Source organism: Mobula birostris, chromosome 10 (assembly GCF_030028105.1).
Source record: "Mobula birostris isolate sMobBir1 chromosome 10, sMobBir1.hap1, whole genome shotgun sequence".
Lineage (NCBI taxonomy): Eukaryota > Metazoa > Chordata > Chondrichthyes > Myliobatiformes > Myliobatidae > Mobula > Mobula birostris.
The window spans coordinates 85,332,606-85,351,658 of NC_092379.1; positions in this window are offsets into that span (position 1 = coordinate 85,332,606).

Genomic DNA, 19,053 nt, shown 5'->3' on the forward strand with positions numbered 1-19,053 from the left:
TAGCTACACCTTTAGTTTGAAGGAAGTGGGAGGAGCCAAAGGAGAAATTATTAATAGTAAGGACTAATTCCGCTTGACGGAGCAGACTCCTTCAGTTAGTCCTGACGAAGGGTCTCGGCCCGAAATGTCGAATGTACCTCTTCCTAGAGATGCTGCCTGGCCTGCTGCGTTCACCAGCAACTCTGATGTGTGTTGCTTAAAGGTCCACATGGGTCCAGTAGGGTTTGCATGGAATTTCCAGCTCCTGGGCCGGAAAACTTGCCCAATGATTAAAGTTCAGCTGCCTCTTTGATAAGCATAGCCAAAGACTGCTGCTGTGAAAATGGTAATTAAGTGAAGAAAAACAATACTCAGGAAATCAGGTGGTATCTTATGAATGGTCATTGATGATGTGAAAATTTATCTCTGTTTCTCTGTCCACTGATGCTGCCTGACCTGTTGAGTGGTTCCTGTTCTTGTTTCAGATTTTCAGTATCTGCAGGTTTTGTTTTCTGAAATGATAATTGATCTTCTGTATCTTCAGTCTATTTAAATATATTTAATTTTTGTTAATGTCTGTGTTTTTATTATCTTAATGATTCTTAATATGAATTTTATTTATTAATGATTTTGAATGTTTGTGAATATGAAGGCAGTGCACTTCTCGGTAAATGATTATTCTCCTGATCTACCAAGGCCTTTCCATAGTGCACAAGGCATGACAGAATATTGTCAACTTTCAAATTGAATACACCACCGAGTAGCTTGATGCTATCCATGATAAAGCACCCCTCTTAAATGGCTTCCAATCATTTACACGAAACACATCATTTGATGATACAAAGGTTGAGGATGTTGTGGATAGTGTGGAGGGCTGTCAGAGCTTACAGTGGGGCATCAATAGGATGTAAAACTGGGCTGAGAAATGACAGATGGAGTTCAACCCAGGTAAGTGTGAGGTGGTTCATTTTGGTAGGTCAAATATGATGGCAGAATATAGTATTAATGGTAAGACTCTTGGCAAGGTGGAGGGTCAGAAGGATCTTGGGGTCCATAGGACACTCAAAGCTGCTGTGCAGGTTGACTCTGTGGTTCAGAACGCATACGGTGTATTGGACTTCATCAACTGTGGGATTGAGTTCAAGAGCCGAGAGGTAATGTTACAGATATATAGGACCCTGGTCAGACCCCACTTGGAGTACTGTGCTCAGTTCTGGTCATCTCACTACAGGAAGGATGTGAAAACTATAGAAAGGGTGCAGACGAGATTTACAAGGATGTTGCCTGGATTAGGGAGCATGCCTTATGAGAACAGGTTGAGTGAACTTGGTCTTTTCTCCTTGGAGCGACAGAGGATGAGAGGTAACCTGATAGAGGTGTATAAGACGATGAGAGGCATTGATCATGTGGATTGTCAGAAGCTTTGTCCCGGGCTGAAATGGCTAACATGAGAGGGCACAGTTTTAATGTGCTTGGAAGTAGGTATAGAGGAGATGTAAGGGGTAAGTTTTTTACACAGAGAGTGGTGAGTGTGTAGACTGGGCTGCCAGCAATGATGGTGAAGGTGGATACAATAGGGTCTTTTAAGAGACTACTGGATAGGTGCATGGAGCTTTGAAAAATAGAGGGCTACGGGTAACCTGAGGTAATTTCTAAAGTAAGTACATGTCCGGCACAGCATTGTGGGCCGAAGGGCCTGTATTGTGCTGTAGGTTTTCTATGTTTCTATGTTTTTATGTTTCTAAACATCTAGTCCCTCTTCCATTGGTGCACAATGGCTGTAATGAACACCATCTATAAAATGCACTATAGTTGCTCAGCTGGGGTATTCCCTAAACACAAGGGCTCCAAGACTGAGCAGGACAATGACAGCAAGCACATGAGGGCACTATCACCTACAGGGTTTCCCTCTGAATCATGCACCATCCTTAGATAGAACGATATCACTGATCCTTCATTGTCACTAGAAGTGAATCCCAGGGTTCTATCCTAAACAGTATTCAAGAAGGATTGCACCAATTCAATAAGGTGGCTCACCATCATCTTTTCAGTGGCTATTAGGGATGGGCAAAAAATACTGACCTTGAAAGCAATGCAAAGATCTTGAATTGTGACCCACCAGCCTTGCCTAACACCCATAAATACCTAAAGATACCAATACCTCATACCAAAGGTTGACCTATTTGTGACCCATACTAGAAATGCTCCCTCACGACTATCAGATATGTGGGGTAAGCAATAAAAAACACAAACCTTCAGGCAGCACACTACTCTTTTGTTGAGTACAGTACTGTTGGGCATCCCAAGAAGACAATTCTTGATGAATTGAGAAACTGATTGTATTTTTGCACACTAACAATAATAGCACAATACCCTGGAGGTGGAAGTTGGCTGCACATCACTCTTGGCATGGTCTATGTTTTCTGAACAACACTGTCTGATCATTCAAACCAACTGGAACAATGTTAACCACAAGGGACCAGCATTTCTGGTGGAAGGATGGCAGTATTCAACTTTCCTGATACGGAATATGAATCAAGGATAAAATCTATCTTGTTAACCACTAGCCTGACACAAATTCCTTGACTTGATAGAAATAAAGATAGCATACAGAATTGGAACAAGAGCATCATTCTTGCTGCTAAAAATGTTGGCAAAAATCAGTGTGATGCACTGTCAGCTGGTCACAAATAAGCCGCTTGTGAGGAAATACATTTTGCATCAGGAAACTGTCCGGCGTGTGATGATGGATATAGAGTCATAAATATGGATTTGGGGCAATCTGAATGCTATCCTGTGTTGTAATGTTGCCACCATCACAGGCCAACCTTAGTGTTGTTTTATTCTGTCTTTCTCTACTTAGAGAAAGAGGGCAGTAGCTAATCCTCCTTGCCTAGTGACCTCACTCATGCCTATACTCAATAATACACTGATAGCTGAAACTTTGGATAAACCCTGCCTTGCCGTAGAAGTATAATCTTAAAACTAATGAGTTTAGCAATTCCCTGTGGTGCTGATGATGCACTTCTTCAGGTCTCAGGCAAGTGACTTGGCACAGTGACATCCAGTTTCTTGATTCATCAAGAATTGTCTTCTTGGAATGTCCAAAGGTACTGTACTCAACAAAGGAGAGCGTTGCCTGAGTGTTTGTGTTTTTCGCTCCACACATCCTATAGTTGTGGAAGGTATAACCTGTACAAAAAGGGCAGGTTACACCTGAATCTGAGGGGAATCAATACAATTGCAGGCAGTTTTGCAAGAGCTGTTAAGGAGGGCTTAAACTAAGTTGGCAGGAGTTACAGAGCTGAGGATGGGGCAGTTGATATACAAGTAGATGCAATGTGTAGTGAGACTGTGAGGAAAGACAGGCAGATGAATAGTGGACTGAAGGTATTATATTTGAATACATGGAGTATACAGAATAAGGTAGATGATCTTGTAGCACAGTTAGAGATTGTCAGGTATGGGCATCACTGAGCCATGTTTGAAAGAATTTCATAGTTAGGAACTTAACATCCAAGGATATACATGGTAACAAAAGGACATGCAGGTAGGTAGAGTGGTGTGCTGGCTCTGATGGTAAAAAAAATGAAATCAAATCATTAGAGAGAGGTGACATTGGATCGGAAGTTGTGGAATCCTTATGGGTAGAATTAAGAAACTGCAAGGTAAAAAGACCCCTGCTAGGATTTATCTACAGGTCACTTAACTCTAGCCAGGATATGGCATATACATTTCAACAGGACATAGTAAAGGCATGTAATAAGGAAAATGTCACGGGGGAATTTCAATATGCAGGTAGATTGGGAAAATTAGGTTAGTGCTAGATCCCAAGAGAGAGTATTTGTAGATTGCTTACAAAATGGCTTTTTAGAGCAGTTTGTGGTTGAACCCACTAGGGGAAAGGCAATTCTGGATTGGGTGTTGTGTTATGAACTAGATTTGATTAGGGAGCTAAAGGTAAAGGAACCCTTGGGAGCCAGTGTTCATAATATGATAGAATTGCCATGCCGTTTGAGAGAGAGAAGATACAGTCAGATGTATCAGTATTACAGTGGAGTAAGGAGAATTACAGAGGCATGAGAAGAGCTGGCCAAAGTTGATAGATGATGGCAGAACAGCAATGGCTGGAATTTCTGTGGGCTATTCAGAAGGTGCAGGATAGATACATCCCAAAATTAAAAGTGTATTCAAAAGGGAGCATGAGGCAACCATAGTGTAAGAAGGAAAAGGTTTTTGGGAAGCTGAAAGGTTTGAAGGTAGGTAAGTCAGCTGGACCAGATTAATTACATCCTAGGGTTCTCAAAGAGGTAGCTGAAGAGATTGCAGAGACACTTGTAATGATCTTTTAAGAACCACTACATTCTGGAATGTTTCCGGAGGAGTGGAAAATTGAAAATGTCAATCCACTTTCTAAGAAGTGACAGATATGGAACAAAAGAAATTATAGACCAATTAGACTGACTTCAGTGGTTGAGAAGATGTTGGAGTTAAGATGGCACCAAGTGGCTGCCTCTTTGAGCTCATCTGTGGAAAATGTTTATATTCCTCTCCTTATTTTTCCTTTTCAAGGTGGCTGCGGTTCTATCGAGGTCCTGACATCATTCAGACTGCATTTTTTCTATGGTGGATGAGTTCATGCTCCTGGAGCTTGCCAGCCGGCCATTCTTCCAACGCTGCCTAGGCACGACTTGGAAGATGGTACCTCCGGGGTGTGGCCCTGTGGACGACCAATTCCAAGCTGGTGTTACCGACTGAGGCATCAAGGGAGTAGGAACATCAGGATTTCTCTCTCTCTCTTTCTCTTGAGGGTGGGAGAGTTTGCTGCCAATTCTTGAGTCAGAAAATCTCGGAATAAAAAGCAATGCAGTGGACCATGTAACTATAACAGTGTCTTTTAGTCTCCCTTTTCACTGTGAAATGGATGATATCACTCTATTATTAGTGAGAAAGAAAGAGCCGGTGACATGTCGAACTATTGGGTAAACAAATATTTTTTGTTTGCTGCAGATCATGGTCTCTCTATGGCAGCTTTGCTATTGCTTAGTGGGTGGTGGGCATTGACATTTTTTTGCTAAATCGGATGAAGAGGGAAGGGGGAGGTTGATGCATTGATGCTTTGTTGTTGCTTACGCAGGGAAGGGAGGAGAGGGGGCTTTGGGGTTTTAATGTATTTCTGTCATTCATTCATTTGGGGTTCTTCTGTCTTTCACAGATTTCTGTAAAGAGTAAGTACTTCAGGTTGTACACTGTATATATTCTCTGATAAGAGGAGATCAAGTATACCACACTCTGTCATTAGGACTTCTATGTACTGACTAAGGACACTTTCCTGAACATATTCGACAAACTCTATCCTATCTAGTCCTTTCACAGGTGCTGGCATTGGAGAGGATCCAGAGGAGGTTCACAAAAATTATTCTGAAAGGGTTAACGTATGAGAAGTGTTTGATGGCTCTGAGCCTGTACTTGCTGAAATTTAGAAGAATGAGGGGGATCTCATTGAAACCTATCAAATATTGAAAAGCCTAGACAGAGTGGAGGTGGAGAGGATGTATCCTATTGTGGCTGAGTCTAGGAGTAGAGGGCACAGTCTCGGAACAGAGGGACGTCCATTTTGAACAGAGATGAGAAGGAATTTCTTTAGCCAGAAGGTAGTGAATCTGTGGAAATCACTGCCACAGATAGCTGTGGCAACCAAGTCATTGAATATATTTGAAGCAGAGGTTGATAGATTCTTTGTTAGGGTGTTAAAGGTTATGGGGAGAAGGCAGGAGGATAGGGTTAAGAGGGATAATAAATCATCTCTGATGGAATAGCAGAGCCGACATGATGGGTTACGTGGTCCTATGTCTTATCCACTTATGGTCTTCCTTCTGAACCAAGGCAGCATGGATTTTGCTGTTCAATAATGAAAAGGAAGAATTTGTACCCTGCTGATATTGTGGAGGCATGGCTTCCACGTGGTTTCCCTCCACTCCTTCATTTTCTTTCCAGCCCACAGGTGTGAGAAAGCTGAATTAAAAAATACCGCAGAATGATAGAAATGTCACTGCTTTGAAATGCCAGAAATCTCTTCACAGCTGAGTATTTTCAGCACTTTCTGGTTTACTTCTCTTGCTTTCCCTTGCCATTTTTCCTGAACCCCTTCATTGTTCAGACTCAAAGGGTGTCACAAGCACATAACTGCAGCCCAAATGAAACTGAACATTTATTCCTCTTTAATGATCACTTAACAAACTTCTGGGACCTATTGAGCAGTACAATCCAAACCGCTGGGCAGCATATCTCCTCAGGTGGAATATGTGAGCCTGCACCACCCAGACTGGATACTTACTACATAGACATCTTTCTTCTGCCTGAAAAACAGGTGTACTACATTTGAATTTCTCATCCTGCAACATCTGTACATAAAAAGATTTCGAATCTTGAATAACAAAGGCAGCAATCACTTTGACTTTAAGGAGAGGCGCACAAGGTGATATCTAATTTGTCTGACTTCTGACAGAAATTCATTTTCGCATTCAATAGGAATAGTTTCAAAAAGAAGCTTCAAAAGTACTGCGGAGGGGGAGGTCATTGCCTGAATTGGGTTCTTCTTATTCTGGGATAGCTTGCTCAGTAGTACATTCACAAATATCTATGGAAAAATCAATATATTTTAATTATAAAGAACAAAAGCAGGAGCAGATAAAGATCTATTGTCTGTGTTTTAGGTCAGTAGGGTCATTAGAAATGGAGCCCTCACAAGTTGAGACATTGAATGGCTAAGAGCCTATTGCTTTCTTTTGAATAAGGTTGTTTTCTTGTCACTTTTACCCGCTGACATCCGGCAGAGGTTATTGTGTCTTAAAATGTTATATGTTTCCTCATGCTTATGAAAACTCTCTCTGTTAATTGCTTCGGTTTGAAGGGTGTTTTGATGACTGCACATATGCATCAGATTGTCTCAAGGTAAAGCATTACCTATTTCAATATTTCATAATTTGAATTTGACCTATCAACACATTGTTGGAAATCTACCTATAAATTTGAGATCAATATCTATAGAAATTATATATGCAGTTCATAGATTAGAAGTCCAATACTAGCTGTATTTCATGTGGTGCGCAGCAGCTCTGATTGTATGACCTCTGAAAACTGCACAGAGTCAAAGTAGGTAAAATGCAATTTTTGTAGACTGTGAACAGAAATTATCAAGTTTCCTTACATAAACAAAATCACATTTCTCACAAATATTAGATTAGTAATCAAAATGACGTTAATTTGGAATAAACATGCAGTAAATATGAGCTGCTTTTCTTTATGACCTATGATATATAACCCAATTCTAAAAGTATTTTTAAGAAATATTCCAGTTTCCATTTAAATATCAGCTTGGAGGCAAACTCAGTTTAAGCTGAAAGGTATAGGTTTATATATCACTATAGTGCTAATACAAAATCTAGGATGACACTTGTGTGCAGTACTGAGGGATTGCTGCATCCTCAAAAGCTAACTTTAAGATGATCTTTCTACTGCATACCAGCACCTTGTCCTGTTGGATGCAGGAGATCCTCCACATCTCCTCGATGGGTGCTTTTGAACACATTACAAAGTTCTAGCTTATTATCTATTCCAGAACTAATGCTGCACAATCTGGGCTATTATCATTCGGGGAGACATTATATTTTTAAATTATGACATTTTTTGAAGAAAAGTTGTGAAGCTCCCTTGTTATCTAGAATAACTGTTAATCCTTAAGGAACATCATAAAAACAGTTACCTAGTTATTTCTTTCAGAACTGCCATTGTATCATTGTACTTGACTATTCCAACAAAACCCCAAATGGCTTTCCTCCATCCCCACATTGTAATTTTATATAAAAATCTGCTACCCATGCCCTAACCTATGCCAAGTTGCCTTTACCCATCACTCATGCAATTGCTGATTCACACTGGTTTCTAGGTAGGCTCTTTCTTAATTTTAAATTTCTCATGTGGGGAACGTAACTCAATAGTTCTATGGGAGATAAAGTACGTTTCTATACACCAAGAGTAGTAGGTTGAGGAGTGCACTGTCAGGGGAAGTGCTGGACGCAGATAGTGTTTGAAAACATAGAGAAAGGCACATGAAAAGACAGGGAATGGAAGGATATAGACCACATGAAGGGAGATGGGATTAGTTTGCAATGCATCGATGTCCACATGAAAATCATGGGCTGTAGAGCTTGTTCTAGTGCTGTATTGTCCTATGTTCTACATTGTGAACAATGATAGTTTGCCCATTTAGGATTGTGCCACATGATTGGCGACTGTATTCCTTTGTAGCACTATCCAGAGGTGGTCTGTATGAAGAGCCTTTCAGTAAGCCACATACACTTGAGTTTTGCATAGTTTTTTTTTATTTATAAGCCACATGATCCTGCATGGTGTTTTTTTTTTGCGGAAATAAAAGGGAAGCGGGTTGTAGTGAAGCAGCCTTTTTGAGTCGACACGTGAGCTGTAGGTGCTGAGGCTTTGGTTCAGGGTGTCTAGGGGAGAGAAGACTGAGCAGGTAAGTGCTGGTAAGGTTTTCCTAAGAACCACTGTTCCCTTTGGAATAGCTGGGATGTCAGTTAAGGCAGTCGTGTGCTCCTCCTGCAAGATGTGGGAGATCAGGGGGATTGTCTGGGATGCTCTTGAGCATCAGAGAGGAGAATTTTGGTGGATGGTGACACCTAAGGTACAGGCTGCAGGTAGATGGGTGACCACCAGGGTAAGTTGAAGAGATAGACAGCACAGGGTTCCTCTGTGGCCATTTCCCTCAGACTTAAGCATACCCCTTTGGATACTGCTGGGGGTGATGACTTATCAGGGCACAGTAGCAGCAGCAGCCAAATCTGTGTCACTGGGCTGGCTCTGTGGCTCATCAGGGAAGGCACAGCAATAATGAAAGGATAGTCATAGTTAGGCAGGAAGACAGGAGATTATGTGGCTGTGAAAGAGATACCAGGATGGTGTGTTACTTTTCAGGTGCCAAGTCAAGTATGTGTCAGAGCGGCTAGTGAACATTCTCAAAGGAAAGAGGTGGATGAGTGGATGTGCAGCCAGAGGTCATGGTGCAGTTTGAAACTAATGATACACTGTAGGTCAAAAGAGGAACAGAGTTAGGAGATAGGTTGAAACAACCTTGAATTTCCAGCATCTGCAGAATTCCTGATGTTTGCGTTTAGATAGGTTGAAAAGCAGGTTCTTAAAAGTAGTAATCCTTAGATTACTACCAGTGCATGTTCTAGTCAGGGCAGGAGTAGAAAACATAGAAAAATGGAAAAATAGAATGTGTGGCTGAGGACCTTGTGTATGATTCAGGATTTCAAGTTCTTGGATCAACGCAACCTCTTCTGGGTCAAGCGGTGACAGACATTAAATGGACAAGTTGCACCTGAATGGGAGGGGAACCAATATCCTGGCCAGAAAGTTTGCCAGCGCTACTTGGGAGAGTTGAAGCTAGTTCGATAGGTGGGGAGAAGTGATGGTATGTAAACCAGGTGAGAAAGTGGAGGGATTGAGAGGAAGGTACATTTGATGACCAGTAAGGACAGCCAGGAGCAAGGTATTAGACACAATAGGATACATGGGTATATGTGTGTGTATTTTAATGCTAGTAATTTGAAAGGTAAGGGTGATGAACTGTGAGCATGCATCAGAACATTAAGGTAGATAAGCTCCCAGAACCTGATGGGATTTACCCCAGATTACTGCAAGTGGCAAAAAATGAGATTGCTTGACCTTGACCAAGATCTTCACACCCTCTCTAGCCAAAGGCGAGGTCCTAGAAGACTGGCAAGTAGCTAATGTTGTTTCATTATTCAAGAAGGGAAATAGGATTATTCCTGCAAACTACAGACTGGTTAGTCTCACATCCTTGGTAGGAAAGTTACTGGAAAGGATTCTTAGGGATGGGAATTATGAGCATTTGGAAACTCATTCTTAATTAGGAACAGACATGGCTTTTTGTGGGACAAGTTGTGTCTTACTAGCTTTTCTGAGTTTTTGAGGAAGTGATGAAGATGACTAATGAAGGTAAAGCTCATGGAAAGCATCCAGAAGATTAAGATTCATGGGATAATTTGCCCACTTGCATTCAAAATTGACCTTCTTATAGAAGACAGAGGGCAGTGAACAATGGAACTTATTCTAGTTGGGCTTTGTGACTAGTGATGTTCTGAGGGATCTGTCCTGTGACCTCTTCTGTTGGTAATTTCACAGAAAATACAAAGATGGGTGATGCTGCAGATAGTGTAGAAGACTGCCAAAGGATACAGTGGGATTCAGATCAGTTGCAGACAGGCGGAGAAATAGCAGATGGAGTTTAACCCTGCCAACTGTGAAGTATTGCAGTTTGGAAGATCAAATGTCAAGGAACAGTACACTGTTAATGGCAAGACCCTTAACAGTGTTGACAGTGTTGATACAGTATGCAATGGGATTTTGAGATCCAAGTCCATAGCTCACTTAAAGTGGCAACACAGGTTCCTAAGGATGGTAAACAAGGCATATCACCTAGCACATCACACAAACCAATCTTCCGTCCTTGGACTCACTTTACACCGCACGCTGTTGGAGCAGTGCTGCCAGGATAATTAAGGACACGACCCACCCAGCCAACACACTTTTCATCCCTCTTCCCTCTGGGAGAAGGCTCAGGAGCTTGAAGACTCATACGGCCAGATTTGGAAACAGCTTCTTTCCAACTGTGATAAGACTGCTGAATGGATCCTGACCCGGATCTTGGCCGTACCCTCCAAATATCCAGACCTGCCTCTCGGTTTCTTTGCACTACCTTACTTTCCATTCTCTATTTTCTATTTATGATTTAGAATTTAAATTTTTAATATTTACTATTGATTTGTACTCCAGGGAGTGCAAAGTGCAGAATCAAATATCGCTGTGATGATTGTACGCTTTAGTACCAATTGTTTGGCGACAATAAAGTATAAATTAAAGTAAGTAAAGTATATGGCATGCTTGTTTTGAGTTCAAGATTCTGAAAATTATTTTGTAACTTCATAGAATTCTAGTTAGGTTACATCTGGAGTATTTAGTTCAGATTGCTCCCATATCATATATATACTTTGATAATAATTTTACTGAGAATCTTGAATTAATAGAGGTACATTGAGGTTTTGGAGAGGGTGTAGAAGAACTTTGCCAGAACAGTGCCTGAATTAGAGCATATGTGCTATAGTGAGAGGTTGACAAACTTGGGCTGCTTTGTCTGGAGCAGTGGAGGCTGAAGGGAGATCTGAAAGAAGAGGCTTATAAGATTATGAGAGGCATAGAGTAGACAGCCAGAACCTGTTCCCATGGATGAAATGTCTAACGCCAATAGGCATGTATTTTAGGAAAGAGGCGATAAGTTCAAAGGAGATGTCTGGGGCAAGATTTTTCACACAGAATGGTGGGTTCCTAGAATGCACTGCCAGAGGTCATGGAAGCAACTATGATAGAGGCATTCTTAAGACTCCTCCTAGGTGACCACAACTATGTCATAGGGTTTGGAGGCTTGTGTGCCTCAATGACCGCGAGAGCGATGTTGGCTAGAGTCAGGGTTTTATGCTTTGTCTCTTGCCAGGGCCACCCCTGCCAAGCAGGACAAAGGGTAAAGGCCAGACTAGCAGTGGTCCACCGGTCCTCCAGGTTCAGTGGTTCAGCTCAGGGCCAACAACCCTGACTGATGATAGACTATTTTTACAGAAACAACAATGAAGAATCCTTCTACATCTGAGTGTGATGGTATTCCTGAGTCTCCACCTGGGACTTGCATAATTGACAGTAGTGAAAGCTGAGATGAAGTTACTGATTTGATGAAGGAAGCTTTGAACACTACCAGAGATAGAGTACCTTCATTGTTGCCGTAAGCACCAGTGGCATTATGGGCAGTAAGTAATTTTAAAGACTTTTAGTTAGACACATGAATCTGCAGGAAATAGATGAATAATGATATTGTGTCGGCAGAAAGGATTATTTAGTTGGACTTTTGATAACTAACTTAATTATAATTTGGTACATTATCTTAGCTTGAAAGGATTGTTCCTTGCTGAACTGTTCTAAGTTCTTATTTAGTAACCAATTGAACATACATTAATTATTTCTAAGTATTCTTGTGGCTTCCTCTCTCTTTAACCTCCTCTCACCCTTTGCACTCTGAGATACCTCACTTCCCCAAGTTTGAGCTTCCTCAATATTCACTTCTGATAATCTTCAAGGGCCTAATCTCTGAAATTTCCTCCGAGTTTTAGCCTCTCTACCTGTCATTAACTGTCTAAGATAATCCATAAAACATCCTTCTCTGATTCACCTTATCTTCTTTATACCTCTCTCTGTTTTGATTATGCCATGGTGAGATATTTTGCTCTGTTAAAGGCACAATTGAAATGGAATTCGCGATTGCAGTACAATCTTTTATTCAAAATTATCTGTTATAATAGTGATCACATTGCTGAAGTACTTATTTGTTCTTTGGTACTTCAGGATAACTTGCCATTGGGGGAAAAATACTGCACATATCCAAGTTCTGTCATTGTATGAAAAGCACAACCTAGTGATTCCCAGGTTGAGAATCAGCTGGTCATTGATCTATCTGCCTATTCCCCATTTGATTTAACATTTAGCAGGATGTATCTGTGCATTTTAAGTTTGTAAAGCATTACACTAAAAACATAATAAAATCTAACATATAGTAAACAAATTATTAGCAATAAACATCAATAATTCCAGATTTCCATAAATGGATGATAATTCTACATAATGCTGCTAATGCTGTATCCATTCACACTTCTGCAAAGAATCAAATTTTTTTAAAAGTTCCAGTTATTGCCATTGTGTCAAGATACAATGCACACATTTGTTTTGATTGTAAACTCTTCTAAATAAGCAAGACTATCAATTGTTGGAATATATCTGTACGCAATTCCAAATGAAGTGGCCTAATTCTGCAAAGTAGCTTGTAGCTTAAAGAATTTGACTATTAAATTATCCCTCCTGACTATGAACTTAAACAGAGTGAACTCCATTTCAATTCAATTCAATTAAACAGCATTTAAAACTGAAACAATTTTCCCTCAAGATAATGAGGTAGAAATTTGTTCTTTCAATGTAGCAATAAAGTGACAACTTTTAATGGGAACAGATTTTGGAAGAGAAGTGCAACCTGAAGCCTGTACAATACTGCACCTCAAATGAGTGAAGATGAATTTCTAACCCAACAGCCTAAATCCTTGCCAATTCTTCATTTATTTTTCATCACATATCTTCAGCTGGTTTTCTTTAACTTCTCTCCTTTGATGGGAAATTATTGCATGAATGATCACCTCAATTGATTAATGTCACCATGTTGCAATTTCTAGTTTTGCCAGTGAGAATTGGTGAGCGAAGGTGAGGAAAGGAGATACCAGAATTAAGCTTGATTCTCATGCAATATTCACATATTCTTCCAGGTGTAGTCTATTGGGTTATAAACAGAGGTAGGAGGGGATTTTTTTTTTAAATTGTGTTAATTCTGGAAGAGTGATACTAACCTTGTCTTCTTTTTAGTCATAGAGGCATACAACACAGAATCATGCTCTTCAGCCCACTGATTCCACACTGACCATCAAACACTGATTAATAGTAATTCCTTTTCACTTTCCACATTCTCCCTTCAACTCCACCCAGTTTTTACAGCTCACTCATACAGAAGGGTTGGTTTGTAATAGCTAAATAACTGAACAACCCACACATTGTTGAGGTGTGGGAGGAAACTCAAATATCTGATGGAAACCCATAAACACAAGAGACCTGACAGATGCTGGAAATCCAGAGCGACACATACTATGCTGGAGGAACGCAGTAGGGCACTGATCCTCCAGGTTTGGGGGTTCAGCTCAGGGCTAAGAACCCTGAATGTAAAATGAATTGTTACAGAAACAGCAATGAAGAATCCTTCTATATCTGTGTGTGACAGTATGGACAGTCAGGGACGGAAGACCTCATTGCTGCCCTGAATGCCAGTGCTGGAAAGGGCAGTCAGTAAGTAAGTCAGTAGGACAGGTAGCATCAATGGAAATGAATAAACAACCAACATTTTAGGCCTACATCCTCCTTCAGGATGGAAAGTCATGCGGTCAAATCAAGAATGTCTAAACTCCAGTAGACAACACATAGAATCAGGGTCGATTCTGGGTCACTGGAGCTGAGCAATAATTCCAATTGTTACGCCACTACGTGATCCCACATAAGAACAATGGAAACAGAAATCAGCTCCAGCACTCCACTGGTCTATACTGCTCTGCCATTCAATCAATATATCTCAAACATACCTTGAAGTTTTAATTCTTGGAAAATAATTTGTTCAAATCGAGAGGGTCTCTTCATTTTCGTAGACCCTAGTGCAAGGTGGGGGGATTCAAGATTACTCAATTTATTTATTAACTTAGCATGTAATGTGCTTAAATACCACCCCACCTGCAATATTCTGAAGTGCACAGTGTCCAAGATATTATGCATACTGAAGTCTTTCCACGATTACCCCAGCCACTGTGAAACTCAGATCATCAGGTGTGTTGAATTAAATTCTGTAAAGTATTGGATGGATGTCTGAACAGTTCAAACTGACAATTTAATTCTTTGTGAGCTCACAGCATGTAGAGTGTCTGTACAAGGTAAACACTGTAGGTTTGTTAATGTCTAATGTTTGTTGATAGCAACTGCATTCTTTCTTAGCCTCAGGCATCATTAACATGAGGATGTCTGTTAATGTCTATTGGTCGCTTTGAGAGTTAGGTTGATGGAATTTTTCTTAAGTGTCTGTCAAATTGGCTTGATGGATTATTTTTGGATTTGAGTTTATCACTTATATGTAATATGAATGTTCTTTTGTAACTAAGGGAATGTAAGGTCCAAAACATTGGTGGGCTGGTGGATAAGGAGTGACCATTACAGTGTCTAACTGATTTATAAGGGTATGCTGAATACTGTGTTAATGAACATATGTATTGCTTGAATGAAAGAAACCAGGCTGAGTTAATGGCATGAGACAAATGATCAAAGAGTTTGTCTGTCTTTGTGTGTCTCCCTACGTATGTGCAGCACGTACTTATTTGGGTACCTTTCCCTGGGTTCTTTGGACTTTGCCTGGAACGGATATCACAATTGGTGTCTTGGACCCAGGCATGGTTTCACATGTGAGTCAGAATTCTGAGTTCCCCTGACAACAGCGACAACCAACTGGAGATTAAAAATCATGAGTCCTGCAGTATTTATAGAAATCTTTGTGACTTACTATGTAGTATTTTGTGTGGTTTATTTGTGCTTTCTATTTTATAATAAAGTATGCTTAATATACATGGTTGTGTTTGTACACTTATTAACACATCTCCTGGACACTCGAATAGTTTGAGTCTGATCAACCCAGCCCATTAAATCAGGTTGTGGGAAAGGAGTCAGAATGGACAGATAACTGAGGGAGGTTTCGGTAGAACTGTAACTCGGAGTAGTTTGGGACTGTGGGTGGATTGCAAACAGTTATTGGAGGGTGAGGGTGAACATAGAGAAGTTCAGGGGAAAACCTTCCAGAAAGTGGGTATCAAGGTAATAGACCAGGCAAATCAGTCACTCTTTAACTAACCTCAAAGCAGGCCTTTAAAATATTGTGAGAAGTTGCATTTGCATGAATGATCTATTCTTTATTTGTCCCATATATGTGCAAATAATTTGAAGCCAATGACCATTGTTTGTCCTGTGCCTTACTGTCTTTAAGCAGTCCATACATACGGAAATAACAGACTGAAAATAGTGACCTATGATGCTGGTGCTATAGTGTAATTGGCTTTTGACTTAAGTCAATCATGGAGCACAAAGAAATCAATACACGATGCAATAGAATTTCTAAACCTCAATCTTTCAATTGACATCTAATGTGTGGAAAATTTTCCTTGATGTTACTCCACAATGAATCCCTATTAAGAATGAAAGTTCATTTATACAGTGAACTTTCAATAGCAACGATGGGCAAATTCTCCTGACTGCCTTTTCTGAATGGTGGACATCAATCATGCTGTTCAGGATTCTGATGCTTGAATTAATTCAATATAGATGTTCCACAGAAACATTTTAAATTCATTTTACTTAGTCAGTCCTCTACAATTAACAGTCACAGCAAAATACCAGGTAATTTTTTAAACATGTATCACATAATTTATAAAGAGTTAGGTCACTGCTAGGCAATCAGCGATGTTTTTTGTGCATTATGATGAACTGAAGTCATGGAGGCCTAATGTGTTTCTCCTCATTCCAGGAGTAAACACAGTTCTTTATCAAGAGCACTTGTCAAATGATGCAATCCAGTTTCTCTTCAACTACATTTCTATGGCATGTTTCAACAGTCATTGCAACCTTAAACATTCATTAGACTTAAAATGAAAGACTACTAGACCTTGAATATTACTCTTTTCAAGGAGACTAGAAAGATTGGATTCAGTGACCTGACCTTTCATACATAATTAAAAAATTGTTATGAGTTTATAGTGAAAGTTATAATTCTTGCTTTGATAATGAAAGGGAAATGAAAAGGCATCGAACAATCTGGCAAAGCCCCGGAGTTCTAATACACAGGAATGAAATCACCAACAGAAAATATTTCCAACATAAACAAGCATCACCCATTCAAATCATATGTAAGACAAACAAAATATCAATGACAAAATTATAATGTAATAATGGTGCAAAATGTACATAGAATCATAGAAACTACAGCACAGAAACAGGCCCTTTGGCCCTTCTTGGCTGTGCCGAACCATTTTCTGCCTAGTCCCACTGACCTGCACACGGACCATATCCCTCCATACATCTCCCATCCATGTATCTGTCCAATTTATTCTTAAATGTTAAAAAGAACCCGCATTTACCACCTCGTCTGGTAGCTCATTCTATACTCCCACCACTCTCTGTGTGAAGAAGCCCCCCCTAATGTTCCCTTTAAACTTTTCCCCCCTCACCCTTAACCCATGTCCTCTGGTTTTTTTCTCCCCTTGCTTCAGTGGAAAAAGCCTGCTTGCATTCACTCTATCTATACCCATCATAATTTTATATACCTCTATCAAATCTCCCCTCATTCTTCTACGGTCCAGGGAATAAAGTCCTAACCTATTCAACCTTTCTCTGTAACTGAGTTTCTCAAGTCCCGGCAACATCCTTGTAAACCTTCTCTGCATTCTTTCAACCTTATTTATATCCTTCCTGCAATTTGGTGACTAAAACTGAACACAATACTCCAGATTCGGCCTCACCAATGCCTTATACAACCTCATCATAACATTCCAGCTCTTATATTCAATACTTTGATTAATAAAGGCCAATGTACCAAAAGCTCCCTTTACGACCCTATCTACCTGTGACGCCACTTTTAGGAAATTTTGTATCTGTATTCCCAGATCCCTCTGTTCCACTGCACTCCTCAGTGCCTTACCATTAACCCTGCATGTTCTACGTTGGTTTGTCCTTCCAACGTGCAATACCTCACACTTGTCAGTATTAACCTCCATCTGCCATTTTTCAGCCCATTTTTCCAGCTGGTCCAAGTCCCTCTGCAGGCTCTGAAAACCTTCCTCACTGTCTACTACACCTCCAATCTTTGTATCATCAGCAAACTTGCTGATCCAATTTACCACATTATCATCCAGATCATTGATATAGATGACAAATAACAATGGACCCAGCACTGATCCCTGTGGCACACCACTAGTCACAGGCCTCCACTCAGAGAAGCAATTCTCTACCACCACTCTCTGGCTTCTTCCATCGAGCCAATGTCTAATCCAATTTACCACCTCTCCATGTATACCTAGCGACTGAATTTTCCTAACTAACCTCCCATGCAGGACCTTGTCAAAGGCCTTACTGAAGTCCATGTAGACAATATCCACTGCCTTCCCTTCATCCACTTTACTGGTAACCTCCTCGAAAAGCTCCAACAGATTGGTCAAACATGACCTACCACGCACAAAGCCATGTTGACTCTCCCTAATAAGCCCCTGTCTATCCAAATGCTTGTAGATTCTGTCTCTTAGTACTCCCTCCAATAACTTACCTACTACTGACATTAAACTCACCGGCCTATAATTTCCCGGATTACTTTTCGATCCTTTTTTAAACAACGGAACAACATGAGCCGCTCTCCAATCCTCTGGCACTTCACCCGTAGACAGCGACATTTTAAATATTTCTGCCAGGGCCTCCGCAATTTCAACACTAGTCTCCTTCAAGGTCCAAGGGAACACTCTGTCAGGTCCCGGGGATTTAACCACTTTAATTTTCCTCAAGACAGCAAGCACCTCCTCCTTTTCAATCTGTACAGTTTCCATGGTCTCACTACTTGATTCCCTCAATTCCATAGATTTCATGCCAGCTTCCTTAGTAAATACAGACACAAAAAACCTATTTAAGATCTCCCCCATTTCCTTTGGTTCCGCACAAAGCCGACCATTCTGATCTTCAAGAGGACCAATTTTATCCCTTACAATCCTTTTGCTCTTAATATACTTGTAAAAGCTCTTTGGATTATCCTTCACTTTGACTGCCAAGGCAACCTCATGTCTTCTTTTTGCCCTCCTGATTTCTTTCTTAAGTATTTTCTTGCACTTCTTATACTCCTCAAGCACCTGATTTACCCCCTGTTTCCTATACATTTCATACAACTCCCTCTTCTTCTTTATCAGAGTTGCAATATCCCTTGAGAACCAAGGTTCCTTATTCCTATTCAATTTGCCTTTAATCCTGACAGGAACATACAAACTCCGCACTCTCAAAATTTCCTCTTTGAAGGCTTCCCACCTACCAATCACATCTTTGCCAGAGAACAACCTGTTCCACTCCACACTTTTTAGATCCTTTCTCATTTCTTCAAATTTGCCCTTCTTCCAGTTCAGAACCTCAACCCTAGGACCAGATCTATCCTTGTCCATGATCAAATTGAAAGAACAAATAGATTTAAGTATAGGATCATATTAACTTTATAGATTAAATAGACTAATTAGTTCAGTGAATAGCAGTTCAAGAACAGTAACTTTCTTTAAA